Genomic DNA, 21,235 nt, shown 5'->3' on the forward strand with positions numbered 1-21,235 from the left:
TCTGAAGAACATGGTTGCCTTAAGAGAGACTGTGGCGAGAGGGAGCAAGCTCTCTCTGAACAGCTCCAGGGAAGATCTTTGGGAAAAGAGATAACTCTGATTCCTGAACACAGAGGTGAAAGTGCCCTGGTGCGCAGCTCCAGCAAGAACTGCAAAGACCTGGGCTGCAACAGGACAGTACCTGTGAGAAACTGTAAAGTTACTTTCACGGCCGCCTGTACAAAACCAGAAGCAAGATCGGGGCTTTCGCCCACAGTGTACCTCCCTGCGTCTCCAGTGACATCACACGGATGAATCATAGAATCCTAGAGTTGGAAAAGACCTCAGGAGTCATCAAGTCCAACCCCCTGCCCAAGGCAGGACCAACCCCAACTCAATCATCCCAGCCAGGGCTTTGTCAAACCGAGACTTAAAAACCTCTAGGGATGGAGATTCCACCACCTCCCTAGGGAACCCAGCCCAGAGCTTCACCACCCTCCTAGGGAAATAGTTTTTCTTAATATCCAACCTAGACCTCCCCCGCTGTAACCTGAGACCACTGTTCCGTGTTCTGCCATCCCTCACTACTGAGAACAGCCTCTCTCCATCCTCTTTGGAACCTCCCTTCAGGAAGTTGAAGGCTGCTATCAAATCCCCCCTCACTCTTTGCTTCTGCAGGCTAAACAAACCCAAATCCCCCAGTTTCTCCTCATAGGTCATGTGCTCCATACCCCGAATCATTTTGGTCAAGCTCCCCTGGACCCCCTCCAATGCGTCCCCATCCTTCCTGTAGTTGGGGGCCCAGAACTGGACGCAATACTCCAGATGTGGCCTCACCAGAGCCGAATAAAGGGGAATAATCACTTCTCTAGATCTTCAGGCAATGCTCCTCCTAATGCCCCCTAATATGCCATTAACCTTCTTGGCTACAAGGCCACCCTGTTGACTCATCTCCGGCTTCTCATCCACTGTAATCCCCAGGTCCTTTTCTGCTGAACTGCTGCTTAGCCAGTCGGTCCCCAGCCTGTAACAATGCTTGAAGCAATCAGATGACAAGAGAAGAATTAAGGATCCGGGGGGGGGGGGGGAGGAGGGGGAGACTGTACTGGGTCTGAGGGATTTGGGGCACATTCATGTCAACAGGGCTGGTGACAGACGTTGTCGGGCCCTGGGTAATGTATGGGAGGGGGTCGGCTCTAGACTCCCTCAAAGGGGCAAAGCTAAAGGTAGGAGGGGCAAGGCGAGGGCCAATCAGGCCTTAGCGCCACCCACCCTGCACCAGACAGAGCTCTAGGATTGATTTCATTTGCCCGGGTCTCTGGCAGTGGCGGCTGCCATAATAGTCGATACAGTGACCCAGAGGCCTGGACCCTTTTAAATCAGCAGCTCCCGGGACAACTGCCCCCTTTGCCTCTCCCCCTCCCCATCCGTGGCCCCTGTCTGGGGGGCTTCAGACCCTGGTGGTCAAAGTATTTTGGTCTGGTTAGTACAGCAGGGGACAGGGAGTTGGGACATACGGGTCCTATTCCTAGCGCTGCCACTGGCTTGCTGTGTTTTTGAACAAGCTGCTCCTCCTTTTTGGGACTCAGTTGCCTCTGTAGTAAGTTGCGGGTTGGTAACATAAAATCAGCAGGCCCGAATAAAGGCCGGTAACATAAAAACAGCAACAGGCCTGAAATCTAGGAAGCAAGACTTTGGCTCAGTGGAACCGCAGGCAGGAAAGAGAAATAGTATAAGCCAGATCAAGCATAAAGGTCCAGGCACAGGTACCAAGCACATTTATAGAATCCTAGGGCTGGAAGAGACCTCAGGAGTCAACAAAAAATCCTCATTAAAAAAAAAATTGTTTGGTGTTCCTCGGTCTTAAAAAGTTTAAGAAACACTCGTCTAGACAGTACTGGGTCCTGCCATGAGGGCAGGGGGCTGGACTCGACCTCTCGAGGTCCCTTCCTGCCGGCTACATGTGGCAATGAAACGGTAACTCGAACTAAGTCCTTAGTTCGAATTAACTGTTACATCTCATTCTATAGCCGCGCGGCAGTTACTTCGGGCTAGTGGAATTTCAAAATGGCGACCGGACGGGAACATGCAAATAAAGCCTGGGCTATTTAAATCCCTGGCTTCATTTACAACTCCGGTTGCCTGCTTTGCCTACCTAGCTCAAATTAACGAGCTAATGTAGACATACCCTTATTGACTAATTGAGTAGTCGATGGAAATTCCACCAACTACTGGATTAGCTGATTTAGCACAATTTAACATCCCTCGGTTGAGCTACCACATATGTTTTAGAAAGACATCCAATCTTTATGGCTTGTGTGTAGTTCAACGCATTAAATTCCAAGCAGGTTGCTGAAGTTTCTTTTTTTCATCATGATTGGCAATTTGACCAGCCTTATACAGTAATGGATCTTTACCATTCCTCTGATTTCTTTTGTTCCCGATATATTTAAACATTTCCTAATTATCCTTTATGTTACTGGTTATAGATTTTTCCCCCCAATTTTAGCTTCTCCTATCAACTGTTTGCTTTTTCATAACTCGCATCCTCCCTTTTTTCCCATTTGCTTTATATTTTTTTCTTGTGGTGTTTATGACAAAAACTAAAACATAGGACATAAACTTTGAGTCCTACTTATAGTACTTTAGGTTGGTTTAATGGAAAAATGGGTTGATACAGAGTAAATTGGAGTTCAAATTAACCCTTTCTCGGGCAATTTTTCTCTCGAAAGCCTCACCTTTTTCAGCCTCCTTCCACTAACTTCTGATTTTAAATGTCTGGATTGTTAGACATGTGCTCAGGAAACCTTACCTGTCACTAAACATAGATTTTGTTTGTGTTAATTATAGATATGAATGGAGCTAGTTAATCCCTGTTGCAAGATTCCAGTGGAGCCAAAGAAAGTAAACAAATAACTAATTTGGGTCAATCTTTCTACTTGACAGTCCCTAGGAATCTACCGTTTCAACATTTCCTGGGAACAGAAACACAAGTTAGAACAGTGATAGAAATGTAGCCGTGTTAGTCTGGTGTAGCTGAAACGAAATACAGGACTATGTAGCACTTTAAAGACTAACAAGATGGTTTATTAGATGATGAGCTTTCGTGGGCCAGACCCACTTCCTCAGATCAAATAGTGGATCTGAGGAAGTGGGTCTGGCCCACGAAAGCTCATCATCTAATAAATCATCTTGTTAGTCTTTAAAGTGCTACACAGTCCTGTATTTTGTTACAAGTTAAAACACTCATTAATTTTGGCTTCATTCAGCTTTCCCTTGGAACAAATTAAAAACATAGTTGATAAGTGGCAAAGTTGGTGCATGGGAGTGAAGGACACGTTAGCTCATTATGCCTACACAGGGGGATGTCACACTGGTCTGACCAGTTCCAAGGACAGTTGGGCTGCCATAGAATGGGATGCAGAGCTGCTCTTCAGGAGCTCCATGGATTGGACCTATACTGCTGTTGAAGGAATTGGGGCTCTCAAATAAAAGAAGTCCCTTGCCTTAGAACCATAGAATCCCAGGGCTGGAAGAGACCTCAGGAGTCATCGAGTGCAGCCCCCTGCCCAAAAGCAGGACCAATCCCAACTCAATCATCCCAACCAGGTCTGTGTCAAACCAGGACTTAAAAACCTCTAGGGATGGAGATTCCACCATCTCCCTAGTTAGCCCATTCCAGTGCTTCCCCATTCTCTTAGGGAAAGAGTTTTTCCTAATATCCAACATACACCTCCCCCACTGCACCTTGAGACCATCACTCCTCGTTCTGCCATCGTCACCACTGTGAACAGCCTCTCTCCATCCTCTTTGGAACCTCCCTTCAGATAGTTAAAGGCTGCTATCAAATCCCCCATCATTCTTCTGCAGACTAAACAAGCCCAACTCCCTCAGCCTCTCCTAAGTCATGTGCTCCAGCCTCCTAATAATTTTTGTTGCCCTCCACTGGACCCTCTCCAATGCATCCACATCCTTCCTGTAGTGGGGGGCCCAGAACTGGACACAATACTCCAGACGTGGCCTCACCACATCCCAATAAAGGGGAATAATCACTTCCCTAGATCTGCTGGCAATGTTCCTCCTAATGCACCCTAATATGCCATTAGCCTTCTTGGCTACAAGGGCACACTGTTGACTCATATCCAGCTTCTCATCCACTGTAACCCCCAGGTCCTTTTCTGCTGAACTGCTACTTAGCCAGTCTGTCCCAGCCTATAACAATTCTTGGGATTCTTCCATTCAAGTGCAGGACTCTGCACTTGTCCTTGTTGAACCTCATCAGATTTCTTTTGGCCCAATCCTCCAATATGTCTTGGACACTCTGCACCATATACCCTACCGTCCAATGTATCTACCTTTCCCCCTAGCTTAGTGACATAGGCAAACTTGCTGAGGGTGCAATCCATCCCCTCATCCAGTCATTAATAAAGATGTTGAACAAAACCGACCGTAGAACCGGTCTTTGAGGTACTCTGCTTGAAACTGACCGCCAGTCCGACATCGAGCTGTTGATCACTACCCATTGAGCCCAACAGTCTAGCCCGATTTCTATCCATCTTACAGTCCATTAATCCAATCCATACTTCCTTAACTTGCTGGCAAGAATAAGTCCAGGTATATCACATCCACTGAATTCCCCATGTCCACAGAGCCAGTTACCTCGTCATAGAAAGCAATCAGGTTGGTCAAGCATGACTTGCCCTTGGTGAATCCATGCTGACTGCTCCTGATCCCTTTCCTTATTCTAAGTGCTTCAAAATGGATTCCTTGAGGATCCCCTCCATGATTTTTCCGGGGAGTGAGGTAAGGCTGACCGGTCTGTAGTTCTGTGGATTGTCCTAAGGAACATCTTGGTACCATTTACCTCCCACAAATAAAGTACATACCGACCTATGTTCAGGACCAGGTCAAAGTTGACAGCATAACAGATAGTAAGTTGACAGTATGAAGACTAGGAAGTAAGCCCCCTTCTGCAAGGTAAGGGACGGTAACCAGGTAACAGGGGGTAGCAACCTGATACATCAGGAATGTATAAAAGTTCACCTCAAATGGTGTTCACCAGCTGACTGTGTGGGGGCACTGGATGGTGCTCAGTGGGTGTTAGGACATTGCCACGGCTTCCATAAAGTGTAGCGGCGCAGCGCTGAGTCTGTTCGCTGGCAACTATTATTGCATGTTGTTACGCAAAAAATCTGCTTGGGCGATTTCGAATCTTATCTGGTTTGTGGTCTCTGGGGACTCTGGGCACGGAGACCACATCCAGCGATAGTGACTCGGCTCTGCAACTTTAGCGAAGAGCCAGGTGGCTTGTACCTCATGCAGTAGAGAAGGCTCCAGACTTACAAACCAGGTAACAGAACTTTTGCATTCTCCTCCAGCAGCAGGCGCTCCGACACAGCTGGACTGAGTACAACACCTGCAAATAACCCAGTTAGTTAATGCAAGCATAAAGAGAGGCAGCCTGGCCAGATGCAACCATTCATTAACTTCCAGGCCAGAGAGGGCCATTGTGATCTTCAGTCTAGCCTGGCATCCTATGAGGTGCACACAGGCCCTTCTCTTCCACTTGTTTAAACAGAGGCACCCTGGGGCACCTTAAAGACTAACACGTGTATTTGGGCATCCGCTTCCAGGGGTAAAAAACACTTGGACCTGCTTTTCCTCCGCAACAGCTGATGCCCAAATAAATCTTCAAGGTGCCACAGGACTCCTTGTTAGTAATGACTGTTGGGGTTGCCCCTCTAAGGCTATGTCTACACTGCAGGCTTTTTGCACAAGAACAGCTGTTCTTGCGCAAAAACTTGCAGAGTGTCTACACTGCGTGCGTGTTTTTGCACAAGTATTACAGTACAGCATCAGCAAACAGGGCTTCTTCCGGAAGAGTTATTCCTCTCCCCACGAGGAATAAGCCCTCTTGCACAAGAGCTCTTCCAGAAGGCGGCAGTGTAGACAGGCAACATGAATTTCTTGCGCAAAAAACCCCTACGGCTAAAATGGCCATCAGAGCTTTCTTGTGCAAGAGAGTGTCGACACTGCCATGGATGCTCTTGTGCAAAAGCACATCTCTTCCGCAAAAGCACATGGCAGTGTGGACGCGCTCGTATGGAAGACCTTTTGCACAAGAACTCTTCTGCAAAAGAGTTCTTGTGCAAGAAGCCTGCAGTGTAGACAGAGCCCACGAGTTTCAGAGGGGTAGCTGAGTGAGTCTGTAACAGGAAAAACTTAAAACACAACATATAGTCACCTTAAAGATTAACAAACCGTGTCAATGGGATCATGAGCTTTCCTGGGCATAGCCCACTTCTTCAGACGACTGGAGTGTTGTATGTCCAGAACCAAAATGAACAGGGGAGGAAAAAATGGGAGGGGCGAAAAAAGGAGGCAGGGGGTATGTAAATATCAAAGGGAAAACCCAGCTGGTATGTAACAGGCACCACTGATAAGAGTTGTTGGGAATTTCCCAGGAACCGATCGGGGTTTCTTAGGAACAAGTTTAAAAAGGGGTGAGAATCGGGGTGAACTGGGTGGATGCCTGGGTGAGGGTTGGGTCGAACAACGCAGGGAGGGAAAAGCAGGAGCGTGGGGCGTGAGGGCAGGTGAGCGCTGCGGTGAAAGCCACGTGCGCAGGCCGGGCCGGGCCCCTCTCTCCTCCAGCTGACTTGCAACTTCCACTGCCGGCCCACGTGGCCCTCGAAGGGCGGAGCTTCCCCTTTCCTGCGTCCGCCCCTGGGGCCCTCCAGCCAATGGGAAGCGAGGGCTAATGTTGCTGGTGTTTCAACATTCGGAGCTGGCTGGCACAGCTGCTGCCGCGGGCCCGGGAGCTGCGAGCAGGCAGGAGGCGGAGGTGAGGGGCGGGGGGCAGTGACTCCTGGCCCCCCAGCGCAGGGGGGTCCAGGTCCGGGTCCGTCCGGGGTTACCAGGCCGCGCACTCCCCTCGCTCTTGGAGGCGACGCTGGTGCCAGTGTCTGCTTCAATGCGACCCTACAATAACAAGCCCCAATCGGCCGAGTCGCTGCTTGTTTCACCTCGTGTCCCCCTGCGCTGCAGAAATCCCGCCTCTGCTGGGCCAGCCCCGAGGCACGGGGTTGCCCCTGGATTGTAAGCAAGCTGCCCCCTTCTCCCCCATGCTCCCCGTTCCCTGAGTATCCGTCCTGCCCCCGCAGCCTGCACAAATCTTCATCCTTTAGGACCAAATAGGAAGGGGAGGGGGCGAGGGATTATTTTCTTTATTCCCACCCCCCCTAACGGAAGGAGCTGTTCTCTGTGTCTGTGTTTACAAACCAAGGAACGTGTTTCTCCCTGGTTTGGGTTGGGGTTTTTTTTTTGCCTGTTTCTTGACAAGATTGATTGAAATGTTGGTCTGACTAGAGTAGTCCCCAAGTTTAGCGCCCTGCCCTGAAGCAGGACGAAGTCAACCAAGACCTACGAGTTTGTCTTACCCTGTCTAATTCTTTCTTCCCACCCATGCTTCCCCAGAAGGGATCAGACAGGCTGTACACAGCGGTTGTTTAAGTCTCAGCTTGACAAAGCCCTGGCCGGGTTGATTTAGTTGGGATTGGTCCTGCCTAGAGCAGGGGGCTGGATTTGATGACCTTCTGAGGTCTCTTCCAGCTCTATGATTCTATGATTCCCTCCCCTTTCCTTCACCATCATTAATATCCTTTTGCAGTGAGTTCCAGAGGTTGATTATACACTTCGTTTTAACTAGAGCTGGAAGGAAGTTTTCAGAGGGGATGTTTTTCCATTGGAAAACGCTGATTTTAGTGACCTTTTGTTTGGAAGGGGAAAACTCCACCATTTCAGAACATTAAAATGTAGTTTTCCATTCCTGAAATGACTCTTTGTTTGGTCTCTTTAAGGTTTATCTTCCGTAATCCACCGTACTACATTTAAAAAAAGTCAAAATCTAAACAAAACGTGAATTTATTTGCAGAACTGTGTGTGATCAGGAAAAAAAAGTCAAAATCCTGGAATTTCTAGTCCCAATTCAACCCTACTTTTAGCCACCTTGGTGCCAGGGATGTAAAATCTCATTTAATTAGCTAACCAGTTAAACAATATGTTGAACCAGTTAACCGATTAAATGGGACACGTAGGACGTGTTAAAGATGGGCTTGGAGCAGCCCACACACCTACCCCCTTGGCACACTGCTGTGACTGCTGAGCAACCCTACCCGTGGCGGGCCAGAGTGCCCTCTGCCTATGGCTGGTGGAGGGCTGCTCCAGCCCCCTCTGGTTAACCATAACCGGCTTACTGGTTAACCATTCACTTCCAAACTTGGTGTCCCCACTGCTAACATTAGGACAGTGGTCCCCAACACGGTGCCCGCATTTGTATGCGCCCGCCAAGTGCTCAGGGCTGGCCTGGCCCCGGGCACGTGGCGCATGTGCGGTGCTGGAGCTGGCCCCGGGCGCATGGTGCACGGTGAGCGCCGGCCCCGGGGGCGCCGCAGATTGGCTGCCTGCGCTATGGCCACGTGGCGCATGGGGGGAGCGCAGGCTCCGGGCGTGCGGCACTTGCAGGGTGCGCCAGCCCTGGGCGCACAGCGCTTGGAGAGCGCCGGCCCCGGGCGCGCGGTGCTTGGGGGGGGGAGAGTGCCAGCGCTAGCGCCGGCCCCGGGCGCGTGGCGCTTGCAGGGTGCGCCGGCCCCGGGCGCGCGGTGCTTGGGGGGAGAGCGCCGGTCCCGGGCGCGCGGCGCTTGGTGGGAGGCCCGGCCCTGGGCGTGCGGTACTTGTGGGGGGGGGGGGCGGCCCTGGGAATGTGTCTATGGGGGGGCCCCGCCCCCGGGTGCGCAATGGGGGGCTCCGCTCCAGGGCGCCCTGCGGGCAAACAGCCACACCCCTTGGCGCCCGGCAACCTCAAATGGTTGGGGACCACTGCATTAGGAGAAGCCATTGGCTGCCTCCCCTGCCCCGCCCCATTCCTTCTTTGACATTCCCCTGCTCCCATGGGGGTCACGCTGCCCCCCTTTGAGAGCTGATGCTGAAAAGTGCTGGGAAAGCTCGGGGCGATTATCTGCCTGACCCCGGTGAATAGGAGCTGCCAAAGGCCCTGAAGTGTGACAGACCCTGGAGCTGTGACCGGCCCTTTCACCCAGCAGGATGTGCCGAATGCCCCAGAGGACCAAGGGATGGTGGGCGTGGCACTTCAAGCACACCTTGATTTTCTTCTGTCAGGGCTGGGGCATCGGACCGTCCAGGCTGGGTTCCTGTGATTTCCCGCGCGTGCTGGGCGGATGGTTTCCTGTCCAGTGCAGATTGCTGCTGGTGCGGGACCTCTGCATATAAATGCTGGGTAAGTCCTGGTGGGTTTTTAATGGGCAGTGTCATGTGGTTTGGTAACTCAGGGTGCCCCTGTATAAAACTATGGTACGCCCACATCTTGAATACTGTGTACAGATGTGGTCTCCTCACCTCAAAACAGATATTTTGGCCTTGGAAAGGGTTCAGAAAAGGGCAACTAACATGATTAGGGGTTTGAAACGGGTCCCATATGAAGAGAGGTTAAAGCGATGGGACTTTTCAGTTTAGAAAAGAGGAGATTGAGGGGGGATATGATAGAGGTCTATAAAAAGATGAGTGGTGTGGAGAGGGTGAATCAAGAAAAGTGATTTATTAGTTCCCATAATAGAAGAACTAGAGGACACCAAATGAAGTTAATGGGTAGCAGGTTTAAAACTAATAAAAGAAAGTTCTTCTTCACACAGGGTGTAGTCAACCTGTGGAACTCCTTGCCAGAGGAGACTGTGAAGGCTAGGACTATAACAGGATTTAAAGAGAAGCTAGATAATTTCACGGAGGTTAGGTCCATAAAAGGCCATTAGCCAGGAGATAGAAATAGTGTCCCTGGCCTCTGTTTGTGGAAGGCTGGAGAAGGATGGCAGGAGACAAATCGCTTGATCATTGTCTTTGGTCAACCCACTTTGGGGCACCTGGTGCTGGCCACTGTCAGCAGACAGGCTACCCAGTACTGCCGTTCTTATGTTAGGGTTCTTGGTTGGGGCACAGGGCAGAGCCCATCGGTTCAGAGCTGCTAAGAGCAGAGTTATTTGCACTTACGTCCCAGCCAGACTCCCTCGTATCCCCTAACACAGGGCTGGGGGGATCCTTTTTTGGGTCGGTGGCCACAGAGAAATCCGTCGGGCCTTGTAGGAGTTGGGCGGCAGGAGTGGAGCTTAGTGCCTACGGGGCCAAGGGAAACAGAGAGGGCACCATGTCCACAGGGCCGGGGTGCCATTTTCCCTAGGGCCTCCGGAGGGGTGGGGGGGGGGAGTGTGTCTATGGTCTAGGAGCCAGGGCCCACCAAAGATGAATCCGACCCAGGCTCTGGTACATCTCTGCAGCGCTGCCGGCCGGTTCCCCCACCTCTTGGTCCTCAACCCAACTAGACCCGCTTCCCGACGGCTGGTTGCCCCCCGGCCAGCCCCGCTCCCTCCAGCCCCCTCCCAGCCAGCCCTGCTTCCCGGCGGCCGGTTCCCCCCCACCCCCTCTCTTCCAGCCAGTCCCGCCCCCCCCCCCCCCCCCCGGCCCCTGCTGTTCGGTATTTTTTTTAAACCATCTGGTAACCCAAGCAGGTGGGGGTGAAAAGGGCACAGAACTGCCCGCACAGATGGGCACCTTTGTCCAAGCCAAACCCGAGGAGCAGTGACCCCTGCTGGTTGGCGCAAGCGTCTGTCTTGTACTGGGACGGTTGGGGGTGAATTCACAGATCAGCCTTCCTGGTTCTCACATCCCTGTGCACCCCTCGTGTCCAAACACAGGTGCCTGGCTTGGCATTTGCTGAGCTAAGGTGTCTTTATTGGCAGCCAAGCTTTTAAACAGTTCAGGTGTGGATGGGTGATCTGGAGGAGATACTCTTGTTTCCAGGACCTGGTACACAATTCATTCTACCCCTGCTGGCTCCTCTCTTCGGGTATGTCTACACTACAGCGCTAGTTCGAACTAAGCTAATTCGAACTAACGCGTCTAGAACTAAAAACTAGTTTTGCTAATTCGAACTAGCAATTCCACATTGAGTGGACTCTGAACAGGGCTTAAGGATGGCCGGAAGCAGTGCCAGCAGGGCATCAGAGGAGGACTTAGAGCGTGGAGATGCAGTCTCAGGCTAGCCGAGGGCTGCGCTTAAAGGGTCCCGACCCCCACCCCGGACAGACAGTTCTAAGGGGTGCCCCGCTTGAAAACCAGTCCTGGCTGGGATTGCCCGGCGTACCCACACTGGGCACATCACACCACTCAGCCATCAGCCCGGCTGCACTTGCCGCAGGCTGCCATCTGGGGAGAGGGGGTAATCGGGGGGCTGCAGGAGAGCTTCCACCCCCAGAAGCCTGCAGAGCCAGCCCAGTCCTCCCCATCGGGGGCTTGTACCCCATTCCTCCCTCACCTCCTTCCACTTACCCTTCCCTAGCCCCCCTTCTTATTGATGTACAAACTAAAGATAACGTTTCTTCCAACATTGACTCTGTCTTTATTGAACAAAACTGGGGGAGACTGGGAAAAGGAGGTGGGAGAGGGGAAGATTAAGGCTGGGAGAGGGGAGGGCAACTAACATGATCAGGGGTTGGGAACAGGTCCCAGATGAAGAGAGGCTACAGAGACTGGGACTGTTCAGCTTAGAAAAGAGGAGACGGAGGGGGGACAGGATAGAGGTCTCTAAAAGCAGGGGTTGGGTGGAGAGGGTGCATTCAGAAAAGTTCTTCCTGAGTTCCCATAAAGAAGGACTAGAGGACACCAAAGGAAAGGACTGGGTAGCAGGCTTGAAACTAGTAAGAGAAAGTTGTTCTTGTTGACAAAGCAAAGAGTTAACCGGTGGAACTCCTTGCTGCAGGAGGCTGTGAAGGCTACAACTAGAACAGAGTTTAAAGGGAAGTGAGATCAAGTCATGGAGGTTGGGTCCATGGAGTAGTCTTAGCCAGGGGGTAGGAGTGGTGTCCCTGCCCAAAGTTTGTGCAAGGCTGGAGAGGGATGGCACGAGACAAATGGCTTGGTCACTGTCTTTGGTCCATCCCCTCCACGGTCCCTAGGGTTGGCCGCTGTCGGCAGACAGGCTACTGGGCTAGATGGACCTTTGGTCTGACCCAGGACGGCCATTGTAAGCTCAGGGCTCAGGGTCGGGGGTCTCAGTGGACCCCCTTGATTTTCATGCAAACCTGCTCCTGGGTGGCCAGGCTGGCAGCTCTCCTGCCCTAGATGGCCACTTTCCTGTGCCTAGTGCGGAGATCGTGGACGAGGTCCACGATGTCCGCACTAGCCCAGGAATGTACCCGCCTCTTGCGGTCCCGGGCAAGCTTCCGGGAGCCGCCAGCCTGGTCCCGGGAAGAGGGGGTGGGCTGGGGGACATCGGGTGGGTGGCTCTGTGCCGTGCCAGGTGCAGGGTCTGCTGGCTGGGTGCTAGCAGGCTTGCACCTGGCACGGGCACCGTAGCCAGCCCGTGCCCCTTTAAGGGGTCCGGGGCCGGGAGGGGGGCATAGAGTTTCCCTGGTGTTGGCCAGAGTGGCCACCAGGGAAACTTGGGGAGGGCTAGCCTCCCACTCGTTTGAATTAAGGGGCTACACAGCCCTTAATTCGAACTAGTAAGTTCGAACTAGGCTTAAGCCTCGTAAAATGAGGTTTTCCTAGTTCGAACTAAGCGCTCCGCTAGTTCGATTCAAATTCGAACTAGCGGAGCGCTAGTGTAGCGGCTATGAATGTTAGTTCGAACTAACGTCCGTTAGTTCGAACTAACATTGTAGTGTAGACATACCCTTCCATCCTTAGCCAAAGAGGAACAAGCCAGTTAGCCCAGGGAAATAAAAGAAAGGGAGAGCGGTGACGGAAAACCCTGTGTCTGTCATTTTTTCAAATGATCTATCTTGCCTAAAAGCCTGTCAGGGATTGGGCTCTGTTGCAGGAGGTGCTGGCGAAACACTCCGTGGATTTGGGTGCTACAATTCCTGAGTGTCGTCCGCCTTCCTGCCCCCTCCCCCCACCGAAGCGCTTTGGAAGGCTCACAAAGGACAGAGACCTGCCTTTTGAAAATCCGACTCCCCACCGGTGTCTCAAGACAGGCGGCTCTCTCTCGCCAAAAACGGAGGCAGCAGCGTGGGATGACAGGCAGCCAGGTCGCAAGGGGAGGTGCTTTTTAGACCAGTTCCCTCCTGGCACTCCGTACTGCTGCCTCTGTATCAGAGGCAGCAGCACAAGCTGGCAGCAGCCCTTGCCTGGGGGCTGGGTCTGAGCTTCTGGACCTGGTGCAAACTGGAACTGAGCGAGGCTGCCTGCCTGCCTGGCTCCTAACACACTGTAAATGCAGAGCCGCAGAGGGGGTAGGTCCCGCACCCAGCGCGAGCCAGGACTGAGACAGCTGGCCCCTGGGGACTATCGAAAAGTCAAGTAACCGATAAGAAATCATGAGGTTAATTGACTACTCAGTGAATATCTAACGTCCCTAATCCCTTTTCATAGTTCCCCTCTGGACTCTCTCTCCTAAAGCATGGCCCTGAGATCTGGACACAGTGCTCCAGCTGAGGCCTCCTCCGTGCCAAATAGCTAGGAGAGTGACCTCCCATGTCTGCCGTACGTCTCCTACCACGCCCCAGGGCTATGCCCTCTTACTGAAGGGCTTTGTGTCTGAGATCGCTTCTCTCCTAGGCTACGTCTACACAACGAGTTTTTTTGGCAACAAATATGCTAACGAGGGACTCTATGACACGCAATGTCATTTGCATATTTTCTGCCGATCCGTTTTTGTGCTCGGGGTTTGTGCGCAAAACCAAGCCATGTGGATGTTTACTTTTTGTGCAAAAAACCCCCTTTTCCCACAAGATCCCTATTTCTGCAAAAAGGCCGACCGATCTTGTGCAAAAAGGGGCTTTTGCCTGAAAAGAAAACATCCACATGGCTTGTTTTTGTGTGTTCTTGCGAAAAAACTTGTTGCGCGTCTACACTCTACGTTTGTTCTTGCAGAAGTAAATTTGCAGTAAAGCATCAGAGAACAGGGCTCCTTGCACAGGAGTTATTCCTCTCCCGACGATGACTAAGCCCCCTTTGTGCAAGAGCCGTTGTGCAAGAAGGCAGCGTTGACGGGCACCAGGGGCTTCTTGAGCAAGACACTTTTATGGCTAAAATGACCATCAGAGCTTTCTTGCACAAGAGAGCGTTCACACTGCCATGGACGCTCTTGTGCAAAAGCCCATGGCAGGGTGGAGGCACTCTTGCACGAGACCTCCGGCGTGAAACAGCTCTCGTGCAAGAAGCCTGCAGTGTAGGGCAGGGAGCAGCCTATGAGGGAGGGGGAGGGACCCCTAGTAATGGCTCAAACTTCCCAGGGGGGTGGCCAGAGGCAGGACATTTGCCTGGCAGGGTGAGGGGGGGGCGGTGACCTCACAGGGGCTTTGGGCAGCCCTCAGCATATAAGGCAAAGGGCAGGTGGGGAGGTGATGACCTCACAGAGGGACCCACATCTCAGGCTGATAAAAGCGGGGGGCGGGCCCAGGGGACTTTGGAGACCCCCGGTTGCTTTAGCTCTGGTGCGTCTCCTCCTCACGGTTCGTTCGCGTTCTGTGAGTTCCACATCCCGACACCTTTGTGACGAAGGTAAGAGCCCCCAGGGGTTGGATCCCGCCCGGGGCCGGCTGGGTTCCAGGCAGGCCCAGCCCTCGGTCAAGGGCCAGAAGGTGATTCCTCACCTGGGCTGCGTCCTTAGCGCCACTGGGGCTTTCTCCTGGTTGGTTTCCCTTTTCCTCCATCCCCCCACATTTCTGCTCTGTTCTTGCCTCCTCTGTGACCTTCCCTTGCTGCCTCCCCCAGCTTGGGACCCAACAGACTAGCTGAAGGACGGGGGGTGGTTTGCAGGAGCCGTGGGGTGGGGGATGCAGCCCCCATTGTGGGGACTGGGGAGGTGGGGCTGGAACAAGTCTATGCCGGTGTCTTTGGGGAGAACGCTCCACCCCCCACACCTTAGATTCTCCCCTGATTGGCCAAGAAGGGGCTGTTGATGGGCAGGAGACTCGTGGAATGAGGAGTAACGGTAGTTTGAACTAGGAAGCCTAGTTCGAACTACCTAGTTCGTGCCCCGTGTAGCCGCGCTGCACGGGGTTCGAACGAGCGGGGTTTTAAAAATGGCGGCTCCCCGCTTATGCAAATGAAGCCCGGGAAATTCAAATCCTGGGCTTCATTTGCAAGTGCGGTATGCCTACATTACCCTCCTAGTTCGAACTAGCGGGATAGTGTAGACATACCCTCAGGTCCTTGCAGTGCCTGTGCAAGACCGAACCGATAAGCAAGGGGCCATTTGGGGGCTGGGGGCAGTCGCTCTGGGGAGCTGGAACCCCTGGATTTCGTTCATCAGGCTGCGCCCCAAGCTCCCCTTTGCTCCCCTCATTTGCAGCATGGCCAAACGTTTTCGGCTGTGGTTCAAGAAAGCCCTGAAGATGGCCCCAGGGCCGGTGGGGAGCAGCTTCTCCGTCCCCGCGGGCGGGGAAGCTGGATCCCACCAGCTCGGGGCGACTCGCCCACCGGCCAGGCCCCCCCGGACCTGGCTCCAGAGGCGGCTGGGCAGGCGGGACCCAGCCCAGCAGGGGAGCCAGGTAGGGTGGCTCCGGGGCCTCCTCTGTGGAGAGAAACACCTGCCTCGGGAGCCCAGCCCCCATTACCACCAGGGGGCATCGCCCTGCCCGGCCCCCGGGGACCTGCCAGTCTCCGGGAGCCCCCAGCCCGTCGCTCCCCGCACCAGCCCCTGCAGCTGTGGGTCCAGGTCCGTCAGCAGCAGCGCCTGGGCCTCCAGCTGCAGCCGGGCCACCTCCTGCAGCCGCTCAGACCCAGGTGAGGGGCCGTGAACACGCTGGGCCCAGGGGCTCACCCAGTACCCGGGGGGAGGGGCAGCCCCAGTGTCTGCCCCGCACCCTGGGCAATGGATGGGGGCGGGGGCTGCTTGGCTCTCTTGTTCCTGGTGGGGGCTCTGCTGAGGGCGTTGGCAGATGTGAGGGTGGAAGGGGGATGGGTCCCTGCGAGGGGCGTGTGGGGCCCAACCTGCCCTGGGTCCCTGACATGGGGGCGCGTGACCCCTGCTGGCCGCTGGAGTCACCCTGGTCCCTTCCCTCCCGCACAGAGCCCCCCTGCGCCTCGGCGGAGCTCTGCCAGGAGCGGATGGACTCCTGGGTGGAGGAAGGGGCCATCTATGACATCGAAGAGCAGCTCCACACCCGGGACACGGTAGGAACCTTCTCCACACGGGGGGGACCCGAGATTGTCCGGCCCCTTCCCAGCACGTCCCCCCCCCCCCTGCAGCTGTTCCTGCTGGCCATCCCCCTCGCCTGCCTTGCCGCCCTCCAAAGGGGCGAGGACACCCTGGCGCCGCGCTGCTGCAAGGACACCATGATGGCCAGGATCGTTGTAAGCGAGTCGCGGCAGCTGGGAGGAGGGGAGGGGATACGTGGGGTGGACGCGGGTCTGCCTGGGCCATGGCGGCGGGTGGGGGTGCTGGAAACGGGATGGGTGGAGCCAGGAGGGCTGGAGGTGGACATGGGGAGGGTGGGTGGGGATGCTGGAGGAGGGAGGGACACAGAAATGGGGCAGGTGTGGGGTGCCGGACAGGAAGGGGGATTCGGGACATGGGGGGGGGTCTTCCCGGGCCATGGGGGGCTGGAAGGGAGCCGAGCGGGCTGCTGGGGATGCGCCTGGGGAGCAGGGATGAGGAGGTTCAGAGGCTGGTCACCAGGGCAGGGAGGGGCAGGAGACGGCCTGGGGACAAGGATTGAGCTGGTCCCGGTTTGGGAGGGGGGTGCTGGGAGGGGCCCTGTGCCGGGCAGGGGGGCTACAGGGCAGCGGGAGGCAGTGGGGTTGGATCCTGCTGGGTGGGGGCGCTGGCCGCGTGAGCGTCTCTTGGGGGCCCCAGCCTCACACGCCCCTTTGTCTCCTTGGGTCTCCCAGGAGATCATGGAGGACTCGCCCCCCCCGCTGGTCTTGGCCGACTGCCTCAACGCCGCCTGCAGCCTCAGGTACCGACCCCCCCGCCGACTCCCCCCAGAGCAGATCCCCTGGCCAGGGAGTGGGAAAGTCTCTGTCTCCTGCTGCTGAATTAACAGCCTCTGCCCCTCTCTCCTGCCAGCACCTTACAGCCTCCCCTGCGGGCCCAGCTCCTGAGCCCCCTGCTGACGGCGGCCGTGGGACAGACTGTGTCTGGGGACTGGCAGCAGGAGCCCATCCACACACAGGTACGTCCCTCCGGGCCCTGCTCCCGGGCTGGGCTGGAGCTCCAGAGAGGAGTGGGGGGGGGGGGGGGCAGAGGGAGGGAAGAAGCTGCAGGTTTGGATCCTTCCCTCCAGGGTTCCCGTTGCTCTCCCGGGGGGCCCGTCCCTTCCATGCCCAGCCTGGGCTCCTCCCTGCTCTGCGAGGCGGCTCAGACCCTGCTCTAGGCTGCACCCCGGAGCCAGCGGGTGGCCTGGATTCCCCAACCCCCCTCTGACCCAGGGCTCCCCCTTGTCTTGCAGCAGTTCATCCGGGCCCTTCCCTACGACCTCCAGGCCCTACTGGCGAGCCTCCTCGCCGAGTCCCCAGACACCGCCCGGCTGCAGCTCATAATGGAGGTGAGCCCCGTGGGGGGGACGGGGCCATTGTCCCTGCTTCCTCGGGGGGGGGGGCCGAGAGAGGAGCAGTGTCAGTGGCTGGGGGGGGCACAGTCCGAGAGGAGCCCCAGGCTCTGCCCAGAACCGGCACCTCCCTACGGGTCCTGACCTGCCTCTTTCCCCCCCAGCACCTGAGCCCGTGGCTGGAGTCCCGCCTGCCCCAGGAGCGAGCCAGGGCCCTTGGCAGCACCACGGCCCTGCTGGGAGTCGCCACCACCCTCCCGGGGTTTGACGTAAGTGACCTCGGAGCCGGGGGGTCTGGGACTGCAGGGCGCGGGGCTGGGAGCGTCCCCGGGAGGCAGAGGCAGGGCCGGGAATGGGCCGGGAATGGGCCGCGTTCTCCTTTCCCCGGGGAGGGGCGACCCTGGGCCCTTCAGGGGGGCTCTTGAGGGACTGGGCCTGGGGACTGGGGAGTGGCCGTCAGTGGATCCCCTTGTTCCACCCCCGGAGTGACCCTTCAGTCGGGGCCATTGCTCAGGGTTGTCTCCTCGCAAGGCCGGCCCCGCCCCGCCCCGCCCCGGGAGGTGTCTCTGTCCGTCCCCCGAGCTCAGAACCGCCTCGGCGGCCGTTTGCATGGGACGTGCAGCCCCAGGATGCTGAGGGACCCCCCCTTTTCTCTCCCCTCAGAACTCCGCCGACTGGCCGAGGATGGGTCACCACGTGGCCCAGCTGGGCCTTTTTATTTCGGACCCATCCGAAGACGTCAGCCGGCTGGCCCGGGAGGGGGTGCACAGCCTGTATCAACTCCTCCTGCACCACAGGGGTAAGGAACCCAGCCGGGACCTGGGCCCCAGGGACACCCTGAGGGTGCCGGCGGCGGGGGGAGGGGACCCAGCCCTTTTCCCCCAGACTGGCCCAAGGGGGGATGCGTCCCTCTGTGTTCCCCTTCTGCCCCCTGTGCCCCTCCATTTGCCCAGGGATGCCTGCAGGGACCCGTGGGAGGGGAAGGGCTCAGACCTGCCAGCAGAATGACCCTGTTGTGTCTCTTGCAGGCCTCAACATCCACCAGGCAGAGGACCTGTGGTGCAGACACTACTACAAAGAAAGATGGGTCCTGGCTCACAGCAACAGCGTGCGGGTGGGAGAGGTAAGGACGCGCTGCCAGGGCAGGGCAGGGCTCGGGGGTGGGGCTGGCTGGGGCCCTCGTGGGGGTAGGAGGGTCTTGGGGGCAGGAGGAAGCTGTGACCTGGGGCAGGGGTTGGGGTGCCGGGTGAGGAGAGCGTCTGGGTGCAGGGTCTGGAAGGGAGTTTGGGGGAGGAGGAAGCTGTTTTAGCCCCAGGAGTTGGGGCCGGGCTCTGGGCCGTCAGCTGAAACCTCCTGTGCTCTTGATTTCAGGTCTTTGGGCAGCTCTTCTCAGCAGAGCAGGAGAACTGCTTTTTGGACAAGGCTCTGCTCGCTGCCCGCTCCCCCCTGCGGCGCCCCAGCCAGGCCGGGCTGGTCCTGGCCCACGCCCTGCATGGGCAGGCCCATCAGCTCCTGGGATACATGGTGAGCAGCCGGAGCAGATCAGGAGAGTGGGGCAGGGCCAGGGTCTCCTTCCCATCCCCTCAGGGAGTCCCCCGCCCCTTTCCTCAGGCTGCCCCCACCCCACGTCCCTGCTGGCAGAATCCCTCCTGCCCCTGCGAGCGTCCCTGGGGGTGGGGGAGGCTCTGAACACAGAAACTGTCCTAGGAGGCGGGAGGGGGCCGAGGTGTCAGGAGCTCTGGGGGGGGGGGGGTCAGGAGCTCACCCTGCGGGCCTGACGGGGGGTGACCAGAGAGCAGGGGGGAGGAGGGTGGAAATGCTGGGGGGCCAGTTCCCCTGAGTCCCCAGGGATGAATGTGACGGATTCTGCTTCCCTTGCAGCAGGAAGACACCCAGTGAGAGCAGCAAGAGCTGAGGAGCCAGCAGCTGCGTCCCCCTCCCCTCAACCCTCCCAATTGTATTGAATTGTATTTACATTCTCATTAAACAATGTTTCAAAAAACAATTGGATCAGGCTTGGTCAATAATTTGTAATGGGGGGGCCATTTTGGCAACTGATCAAGGGCCACATTTCTACCGAGGGCTTTGGGGTCTGGGACGGGGTGGTTGGGTGCAGAAGGGAGCTTAGGGGTGGAGCCTGGGTGCAGGGGGGGGGTATGATCTGGGGCGGTGGATAGGGGTGCAGGGTCCAGGAGGGGGTGTGGGCGCAGGAGAGGACTCTGGCCTGGGGGAGGGGCTCTAGAGGGGTGCAGGGTCAGGGAGGGAGCTGTGACCTGGGTGAAGGGGGAGCAGAAGGTTTGGGGGAGGGGGTGCGGGTGCCAGAGAGGAGTCTGGCCTGGGGGAGGGGTGTCGGGGGGGTGCAGGGTCAGGGAGGGAGCTGTGACCTGGGTGAAGGGGGAGCAGAGGGTTTGGGGGAGGGGGTGCGGGTGCCAGAGAGGAGTCTGGCCTGGGGGAGGGGTGTCGGGGGGTGCAGGGTCAGGGAGGGAGCTGTGATCTGAGGGAATGGGGGACGCAGGTTCAGGTGGTCGCCTGGGACAGGCAGTCGGGGAGGGGACGTGGGCGCCAGGGGCAGGCTCTGGCTGCGGAGGTGCCTACCTAGGCAGCTGCGTATGGGGGAGCCCGACTGTCACCTGAGGGGATGGGGGAGCTCAATTTTCAACTGTGGGGAATGGAGGAAATACTGTGGAGTGGAGGGAGCGAGATGGGGGGGGCTGAATTGTTCCCGGAGGGGAGATCTCCCTGGCTTGGGGGGGGGGGCGTTTCCAGCAAAGCCCTCACATAAGAGGGGGACAGACGGGGGGAGGGAGAGGATGGGGATGGGCAGGGCAGGTGGAAATGGGGAGGGGCAGGAGAAGGGAAGGGGGAGGAGATGGAGGAGAGCAGGGGATAGGAGTGGGGGCGGGGATGAGGAGCAGGACAGAGGCAGGGCAGTGGTGGTGATGGCTGAGCGATGAGAACAGCTCGCAGGGAGCTTAAAGCCAGCAGATGCTTTTCGGCAGAGTTGCCATTTGCCCTGGCGGCTTTGCCAGAATAGCTGTGCCAGCGGGAGGGGAGGATGGGGGGGGGGAGCTTTTGCCACACACCCAAGCCAAGCCAGCTGTGGCGGCAAAGCCTTGTGATGTAACCTAAGCCCTTGGCAAGGTCGGGATCAACCTGCTCTGACAATTTCTCGGACCGGCAGGTTGAGAAACAAGGATCGTGCAGGGAGATGGGGATGACTAGGAAGCGAATCCAGGTGTGGGGGGAATATCCTGGGTTGGAGGGTCAGTCGATACCCCCGCCTGCCACTGTCTGCCGGGGCTCTGCCCGCAAGATGGAACCAACAGCTGAGTTCGCTTTTCTGCCCCGTCGTGGGCACAAAAGGCCCAGAGCAGCCTCCTGCTATCTTGGAGGAAAGGGGCCAAAGTTCAGGAAGCAGGTGCCAGGCTGGGCTGGAATCCGCGAGCGCCGCTTTTGCTTTGCCCTTCCTGGAAGCTGGGCTGCATGTGAGTGGTGGTTTCATCTCTGCTCTTGGGGTGTTTCTTGTGGGTTCCGAGTGTGGATCTGAGAGGGGCTGCGCAGGGGCAGTGTCATGAACGAGCTGTAAGCGTTACAGCCCCTTCTGCGCAGGCTGGCTCCAGCCTCCCGTCTGTCTCCAAGCCCTGGGGGAGAGGCGGGAGGCCAGCAGCATGGCCTAGTGGAGGGGGCAGGGG

At 56.7% G+C, this 21,235-nt stretch overlaps 1 long non-coding RNA gene across 1 annotated transcript; it reads left to right on the forward strand.

Annotated features, from left to right (window-relative positions):
* Positions 1-16,255: 16,255 nt before the first annotated feature.
* Positions 16,256-17,168, forward strand: LOC142823401 (uncharacterized). The gene is made up of 3 exons (XR_012898618.1): positions 16,256-16,347; positions 16,885-16,952; positions 17,063-17,168. It is a non-coding gene; the product is annotated as an uncharacterized LOC142823401 (long non-coding RNA).
* The last annotated feature ends 4,067 nt before the right edge of the window (positions 17,169-21,235 follow it).

This window comes from Pelodiscus sinensis, chromosome 33, assembly GCF_049634645.1.
Source record: "Pelodiscus sinensis isolate JC-2024 chromosome 33, ASM4963464v1, whole genome shotgun sequence".
Lineage (NCBI taxonomy): Eukaryota > Metazoa > Chordata > Testudines > Trionychidae > Pelodiscus > Pelodiscus sinensis.